Source organism: Miscanthus floridulus, chromosome 8 (assembly GCF_019320115.1).
Source record: "Miscanthus floridulus cultivar M001 chromosome 8, ASM1932011v1, whole genome shotgun sequence".
Lineage (NCBI taxonomy): Eukaryota > Viridiplantae > Streptophyta > Magnoliopsida > Poales > Poaceae > Miscanthus > Miscanthus floridulus.
In genome coordinates, this window is record NC_089587.1 from 67,516,333 (window position 1) to 67,525,533 (window position 9,201).

Consider the following 9,201-nt stretch of genomic DNA (forward strand, 5'->3'; position numbering starts at 1 on the left):
CGGGCTCTAGTGATGGAGCATCCAGTCACTTTGAGCAATGCGTTCGGTCACAACTTAAGTGCATTGATGACCGTTGAGATTAGGCGGTCATCATTTGAAGTCGGGGACACATGGCAAAAATCTGAGGACCGGACGCTGGGGTCCTACGTTCGATCAATCTGACCGGTGCGTCCGGTCGCCCCGATTTTTCAGGAAACAGAGAGCCAACGGCTCTATTCGTGGGGACTCTCTATTTAAGCCACATGGCCAGCTCAAGCTCACTCTCTTGGCTATTTGCATTGACATAGCAACCAATTGAGCTTAGCCAAAGCCCTCCCACTCATCTTCATCATTGATTCATCATCTTTGTGAGATTGGTAGTGAATCCAAGTGCATTGCTTGAGTGTTTGCATCTAGAAGCACTTAGTGTTCATGTTTCGCTGCAGGTTTGGCTTGTTACTCTTGGTGGTTGCCGCCACCTAGACGGCTTAGAGCAGTGGGGATCGTCGAGCGGAGGTTAGTAATTGTCTTTGGCTCCGATCGTGGTGATTATGAGGGATTACTCATGGCTTGTGTGATCCTCATCTTGTGTTGGTTGTGCGGCACCCTATTGAGGGTTTGGCGTGTGATGTCAATTAGCGCGTGAACCTCCAAGTGAGTGAGTTACCACAACGAAGACTAGCATGTCGGCAAGCAAGTGAACATTGGTAAAAAATCATTATTTCATCATTTGATTCCGAGGTAATTGGTCTTCATTGGTATTCATTCTTGTGATTGATTGGTTCATTCCTCGACTCGGTGGTATAACCATCTTGCTCTCTCTCTTTACATTACCGTAAACTAGTTGTCAAGCTGTTTAGTGTAACTAGTCATGAAGAGCTTGTTAGTTTGGTTAGTGTGGCTCTTTAGTTAGCCTTTGAGAGCACACTAACTTAGTGTAGTGACATAGCTATTGTGTGGATAGAGACTATAGAAACTAGAATTACGGTAGGTGGCTTACATTTTTAGTAGGCTAGCGCAACACTCGCTTCGCCTCATATTTGTCTAACCGGTTTGCTAAGTGTTGTTGTAGCAATTTTTCTGTGCAGGTGCGGTGCTATGGCGACGGCGAAGGCGATGGCGCTTCCCATCACTCACAGCGCCTCTCTCGTCGGTCTAGGGTTAGGAACTTCGGGTGGGGCTGGTGGCTACCGGTGACCTCATGCCTTGTGCCCCATCCCCCACCGTCCTTTTATGACGCTGCGCGACAGGACCCTTCAGCCAGGAGAACCGGCTGAGCACCCCCAATCAGAACGCGGAAGGTCCCAATTGACCGTTGGGCAAACTGATGGAGATTATAAGGCCGGCCTGCTATTCTGTATGGTACCAAAAGCTCTCCAACAGTTGCTAAACAATTTTGAGGACCTCTGAAATTAAACCACGTTCACTCTTATACTGAACAACAAGGTTAACATGCCCTTCCAACATACACGACGGAAGAAAATGATACAAAAACAACAAAACGTACATATAAAACCTATATGCACATAAAACTGCCATAGGGTAGGGTCAACTAGCTAGAGATGAGATGCTTACACGATGTGTTGTGTTGAACTGAACTACACTGACGCAAGGTACCTCCTCACATTCGGAGTAGCCGTTTACTAATCCTGCAGTGCAATCAGCGATGTAATACAAATTATAGAACGGCAACAGCGACTCGCACAACAAGACTCTTGCGAACCCATAGCCCTGTGCCCAACTGGTGATCTGAGCAGCGCTGGCGCCATGCAATCCGGCCAATTCCGTCTGAGAAAACCGATCGATCACCTGCCACATACGCACATTTCCTGGCAGCAAGCTCTGGGACGGATCAGGCATGGCTTATCAGCCAACTAACGGTACTTTTCTCAAACACTAAATCAGCCAACAGTACTTTTAACCATGGTTTATCAGCTAAACAAGCCCAAACAAACAGGGCGTAGTTGACGCCGTCGCCGAGCACAGACATGTCCTCGATGCCGCTGCTACCGGAAACCCTACGCCAGAAGCCCGGATTCGGGTTGTTCCTGAGCAACCCTCCGACGATCTTTGCTCCGAAGAAGGACCCATCTAGCTTCTTCGCGATTGCTTTCCCCACCGCCACCAGCCATGGGCTCTCCTCGAGGTCCCTGCCAGAGAACGCGTGCGCCCTGAAAAAGAACCAGTACTCCGGGAATGGCAGCGCCTTCAGCATGATCGGCTTCACTGTCCCCATGGTGGCGACAAGACGATTGTTCGTTGTGACGATGATCTTGCTCCCCTGCTTGCTGCTGCTGCCGCCCGTTCTTGCGTGCAGGAGATCTTCCAGGACCTGCTTCTTGCGCGTGTCCACGTCTTCAAACACCAGCAGGAATCTCTTGCTGCCAAAATCCAGCTCGACCAAGTCCAGTGGATTGTTGACGTTGACATCTACTCCTCCTGCATCTCCAATGACATGCTTGGGCCGAAGAACAAACGTTGTTTCACTCCTGGCGGCGGCGGCAGCAGCAGAGGTGTATGAGAATTCCAGCAGCATGATCACCTGGAAGTGGCTGCGCACCCTGGCGTCGTCGCAGGCGTGCTGCACCAGCGTCGTCTTGCCGACTCCAGTGTCACCGACAACAGGTAGCACTGCCAAGCGGGTGTCGTCGTCGTCGTCGTGGAGCAGGAAACTGATGATCCTCTCCTTCTCGACATGTCGGCCAAACATCTGTCCGTGCCGGAAGATGTTGGTGGCCAGAGGTCGACGGACCGGTTGGCAAGTTCCTAGGAGCATGATGAACTCCCTGAGGCCATCACAGACGCCCTGCAACCTCTCTGCAACCCTGTCGATCTCATCGATGGTGACATCATGGTGTCGTGACAGTATGTTGCACACAGAAATCCGCGCCCGCTTTGCAGGATTAAACCGAGATAAAGAGCAAACTACCTTAGCATCATCATCCTCATCACCACCTTCATCAAGATCATGCTTGATGCAGTCAAGCAAGTAGTTGCCTTGGTACTCAGCGTCTATGAGCTCCGAAAGCCACCGGAGGGTGCCGTCGTTTGCGATCTGCTTCCCTCTGGCCTCTTCTACCGCGCTGTGAATCCTTACGAGCTTGTGGCGTATCATCTGCAGCTTGGCTTCGGTGCTTTGTTGCTGGTGTCTGCAATAATGGCCGATGAGATGAGAGATCACTCTGCTGACGGCATCGCCTACGATGGCAGAGATGATGGTTTCGGCCATGGCGGACTCCTCTATCCAGACTTCCAGAGTGGAAACCTTTCAGGCTACTAGCTCTCAGGATGAGAAATATCTGGATGTCTCATCTGTGGGCTTGAATGCTTGATGGTCACCATCTTTCTTCAACTTATTGCTGCCCTTGCTGGTTCAACTTTGAAGTAAACAAACACATAGAGACCAAGTCTGAGAAGAAAAAAATTGTTGACTAGTGAGTAGGGATGAAAACGGATCGGATACGGACGGATATCACTGATATTATATTTGTTTTTATATTTCTGTTCAGATTCGGATTCGAATACGGATAGGGTCAACCATGTCGGATAGGATATGATTTAATATCGACATCATAAATATGCGATTTGAGTATTCGGATACGGATACGGTGTCGGATGTTGAATACCCGGACTCGGATATGGACAGATCTGAACCCCTCTAAACGGATTCGGTCTCGAATACGGTCGGAAAATATCCGTACCATTTTCACCCCTACTAGTGAGGAAGTGGCTAGAAAGACTCAAGGTGTCCTCACATCTAGCCATAGGCTCATAGATCATGACACATCTTGTGAGACTTTTGAGCGCATTGTTTTTTTATGGCCACACTTAATTGTCTCTTATCAAAATAGCATGAATTAATTAATCAAAAAACTGACAATCGAAAATATAGTGCAAGGCTCTGAGCTGCATGAATAAGGAAGGAGTAACAAATAGCCGAGAACTGGTAGCTCATTTGATTTGGTTTGGATGTCCCCGAACTGGTCCTTGTCTTTCCCCTCAGATTAAACCCTACAGTAAGACCAATACATGCACTCATGTGTGATATTTAGTGGTAAAAAGTGCGTTTTCACATAGGAGTAATTATCAAGGTGTGTGTTTTCACATAATTAGAAGATGAACCAATCAAATTACGCGATTAGTATATCTTTGGATTTTTTTTAACTTACCTTCATAGTAGCAGAAGAAGAAGAAACTTCCCTCTTCATAGTAGCAGAGATATGCAACTTGGAGGAGGTTGGGTTTGGTCTTGACTTCCACTAGGGACACATGGACTCAGATTATGGGATAAGGTTAAGTTTAGTAAGTAATTATCCAAAAAATAATAGCAGGGTTGGGTTGTGGGTGGTTACATGGCGAATGGACGTAGTAAATCGCTATTATCATGTCAAACGTGCCTGCTTCAGACCATACATAGATTTTTGCAACAAGACATTGTCAGGAGCAGAAGAGTCAATGAAGGCAAGCGGTTGTTAACAATAGGCCGTCTCCTTCGGATGACCATAAAGAAAGACATTCTTCACGTCCAAAGGCTCGCAAAGCGGGTGGCTAAACTTCATTTGTATCTAGACATCTATTTAATCAATATATATGCAACCCTAACAATGTCGATGTTTCTCAGCTCTCTGATGTTACAACCGTCAACTCAATATTTTTTTTTCTCGAATACGCAAAAGATTTGCGTATCATTGTAATTAAGAAGAAGAGTTTAACCATACACACGACACGCTTCTAATGAGCGCCCTAGAAGATCTTACAGTTGTGACTAGACCTTCCTAGCAGACTGTTTCTAGACCTTCCTAGCAGACTGTTTCGAACTTCGATATTACATCAAAATAAACCACCGAACTAAGAGCAGCGCAAAAACCTACGGTCTCCGCTGCTGGCCGGGCGACCCAATATTTTAAACAGCGGACGGAGCCATTTAGGGACGGCCTCTTCTAAGAACTTTAAAAAGCTATAGCGAAAGCTATTTCATTTAGCAGTTGTACATAAAAAAATAAGGTGCTCAATTGGTTATGCACAAAAAACATGGAGGCTCCAAAAGAACATGTCTCCAGGTCCATTACTTCACTGTCATTCAATAAATCAACATACTCACTGACGTAAGCAACACTCATATACATTAAACATACAACAATCAACAACTCAACAATTATTCAATGGTTTGTTACATCATTCGTCAAAATAAAGAAAATAGCAGAAAAGCATAGATTGTAGTTGTAACGTCCTAAGCCCGGCACACGGCATAGGCCCACTCTACCGAGGGGTGAGCTCCACCTACGTAGCAACCCGCTTACGCTTTCGTCCTCGCTTCGCGTAAAATGGTTAACCAAAGGTTGCTACGCGTCCTTGGCCTGGCTATTTAAGTGAGTTCGTCTCTATTTAAGTTAGTTCGACGAACTCAGAACTACCAATACTACTCGGTGCTACAGTAAGGATCGACTCTCTTGACCACGTCCATATCCATGCATAACCTATCCGAACACCCGAGCCATATGCCCGTAACATTTGTAACGCCCCAAGCCCGGCATAGGCCCACTCTACCGAGGGGTGAGCCCTATCTACGTAGCAACTTGCTTACACTTTCGTTCTCGCTTCGTGTAAAATAATTAACCGAAGATTACTACGAGTCATTGACCTGGCTATTTAAGTTAGTTCGACCAACTCAAAACTACTACTAAATTTCCGGCAGCTACAGTTTTACCGCAGCTACAGTACTCGGTGCTACAGTTCAGAAAATAGGTCCGGCCCGACTTGCCCAATGGGCTGGGTCTCACAGTAGTCATCCAGATTCGCCTCTGTCAAATAGTCGTGTTAACGGAGCTAAAGCATTGTGAGCTACAAACAGTGGAATAATTGACAATGTCATAGTGGTAGGTCCTCTGAGAATGCTACAACACTCTACTTAGAACCCTGCAGCAACCACATCTTCGTTAAGAATTTAGGCAAAGTATGCAGGCTAATTTGGTGCCCGTTATCGCGTCCAGTAGTAGGTACACAGAACTAGGTGAAAAACATTTCCACCGTCTGCCCATTATACCACAGCAATTCCAGAGTCTGCAGATTATATAAATGAAACATAGAAGTAGGCATTACAAATTGTGCACTTCCGCTAACACGAGCTGATAAGTGGCGTAACAGTTTCAGGCTATCCATGATGACAGGAAAGGCCTCAGCATGACAACTGAAGTCAAGGGCCCGCAACTTCTTACAGTTCAAAAATAATGCGTCTGGGTTATTAACAAAGGTCTCCACAATGATGGCCCTAAGAGAGTGTGATGTAATTTGAATCTCCATGGATGTGATACCACAAGTTACAGACATATACTGAACATTTTGTGGAATAATTTCAGTTGATGTACCTCCTCCAAATCTATAGAACTCTTCTCCAGCAAGAAAACAAGCAAAGTCATGGATAAGGTCATGCAGGAAGTACTCGCCACCACCTTCAGGAACCACGGTAGACCGCTGAACTAACTCATTCAAATACAACCCTCCAGTTTTTTCCTCACTTTCATCACCGCGAAGAAAATCAAGTACTTTCCACGATTGCATCACATCGTACATCCCAAATGAACGAACCTTTGGAAACAGAGGTAGGGCAAGAAAACATCTTCTCAGGTATATGGGCATGTGCTTGTAGCTCAACTCTAGTCAAATATGAGTATTATGCTTAATTAATACATTAAAAAAAATCGCACTAAAACGTTGATTTCTATCGAAGAAATCGATACATAATATATAAAAAGAAAGTGGTACATAGAAAGTTAGTGTACTAACCCTAGGCATGGTACATAGAAAGTTAATGTACTACACAGAGTTGTACTACATGTAAGGTATTTTTAAATTGAAATTAGTAGTGTGTTAAGAAGCATTCCAGGATGAGAAATTTTAGGGCGGGAAGGGACTGTGAACGATACCCCCGAATCATTTTTTTTCTCTCTGAGCCTTGTTCGTTTGATCCCAAAATCAAAGGGATTGGAGAGGATTGAAGGGGATTGAGGTCCCTCAATCCCTTCCAACCCTCTTATTCCTGAAATAAAAAACAGGCCCGAAGGGATTCACATTCCTGCTTATTTTTGGACTTTTGCTAACATTTTTCAGTTTTCATACCATATGTTTTCTTTTCTGGCATGTTCATTTGCTGACTGGTTTTCTTTTTAGATGCTGATGACCACATTTCTAGAGGCAGATTCTTGTACCTGAGTCCTTGAAATTTCCTTATACCTCTGTTAATGCTACTTGTACCATCACGCAAGCATGTTTACCTATTCTTTTGCGACTATATATGCAAGGAAGAAACCCTTTGTACTCCATATGTGAGCTGATGAGGTTGCAATGCGATGCTCATCAGTAAAAACAAAGTAAATGCTTTCCATGTAGGACTATTTGATTCGCACTCAGAGTGACATAATAAACATTTACTAATTTACATGTTGTATCGAATTCCAGGCAGAGGAGCAATGGGGTGGCTGGAGTGCTAGCTGTGTTCTGGGGAAAATGGGGCATCCAAATTTCTTGCTGTCCCAGTATTCTTTGTTGCCGTTCCAGTTCAGTAGCAAGGATGCCTACACCAGAGCTGATTTCGTCATCACTCTCTGTCTGTCTGATGGCTTGTCATGTGTTTAGATGGGAAACAACGGCGTATGACCGTATGAGTAGGGTCTGCATAGGCTACCTCGGTTCGCCTGTGCAAAGGGCGATTTCACTTCACTAACCACTTTTTGCAGAGGGGTTATGGATGGCCCTAACCTACATCACATGCTAATCCTGCCACTCGTCCGTCCTTGATGGCATCTGTGTTGTGTGTGTGACAAATGGACTGGATATCCATCTCTAGGCCTGCTGCTGAAACAATCATAGTATCATATATACAACTTCCATCAGGACATGCAGCCATGCAGGTGCCCACATGAATAATGCTTGACCTGCACGTATTATTTCTCAGTATGCTCCATTGGATGGAAGACTGATTTGATAAGCAAGGAAAAGAATCTACGCATCACTTGTACAGGAAGCCGCAAGAAATTGCTACGGATAAGGCATGCATTTCAAAGGCTGCTGCTGCTTTCTCCTCCAACTGAAAGACTTGCCAAGCTCATCCTATCACTTGTCCCTCTCTGTTCTTTTCCCCCCATTTCTGACAATTAGCTAGAAAAAAAAAAGATGATATAGATTCTTTTCCGAAGAAGAATCACTCGGAGGAACAATAAAGTTGAAAGATTTATCCTCCTTTTTTGTAAACCAATTCACAGAGGCAGAAGAAATATTATCTAAAAAAACAGAGGCAGAAGAAATCCATAGTTCAGGACGCATCACTTTCATCCCTTCTTGTTTCTAGTAAAAAATCTTTATTTTTCAATCAATTTAGAAGCGCAAATCCAACATTCAGGATGCATCTCTTTCATCCTTTTTATTTCTAGTCCACAAAGCGCCAGGTCACCAACAGAATCAACAGTCTTTGCTTAGACGGCACAATCACCAGAAACAGGTCCTATCCAATTCTAGGTAGGGGAGCAATGGCTGGAGGGCTCGCTGTGTTTTGGGTTAATGGAACATCCAAATTTCTGTTGGAGTTGTTCCAAATTCACTCCAGGATATAGGCTAGGCTTCTGACGGAGCGAAGCGGAGGCCCGTCGCCGGAGGCTTGGGCCGGAGCGTAGCGGAGTCTGAAGCTGGCCCATCAGGTCTCGCCCCTGTGCTCGGGGGGTGCGGGGGGCGGAGCCCCCCGCGGTACGGTACGGTATATACACCCTTGCTAGGGTTTCGTGGAGACTTGATTCTCTTGTAAGCCGCCATAGGCGTGTAACCCAAAACTCTTGAGATAGTGAGATTGTTGCTGGCTGGTGCCCGTGGTTTTTCCCTTTCACATCGGAAAGGGTTTTCCACGTTAAATCGTGTGTCTCCTCTGTGGCTTGATTCTTTACTTCATATTCCTATACGTCGTTCATAACAAGTGGTACCAGAGCTTTGGTTGCTGTTAGGGTTCATGACGACGTCGATGAAGTTCGATCTTCCGCTGCTGAACTACGACACGCGGTTCTCGCTATGGCAAGTCAAGATGCGGGGGATTCTGGCGCAGACTCATGACTATGATGAGGCGCTGGATAGTTTCGGAAAGAGAAAGGCCGAGTGGACTCCAGAAGAGATCCGCAAGGATCAGAAGGCGCTCGCCCTAATTCAGTTGCATCTTCATAATGATATTTTGCAGGAGTGTCT

At 45.5% G+C, this 9,201-nt stretch overlaps 1 pseudogene; it reads right to left on the reverse strand.

Annotated features, from left to right (window-relative positions):
• Positions 1-1,379: 1,379 nt before the first annotated feature.
• Positions 1,380-3,355, reverse strand: LOC136472426 (disease resistance protein RGA2-like; annotated as a pseudogene).
• Between the last annotated feature and the right edge of the window lie 5,846 nt (positions 3,356-9,201).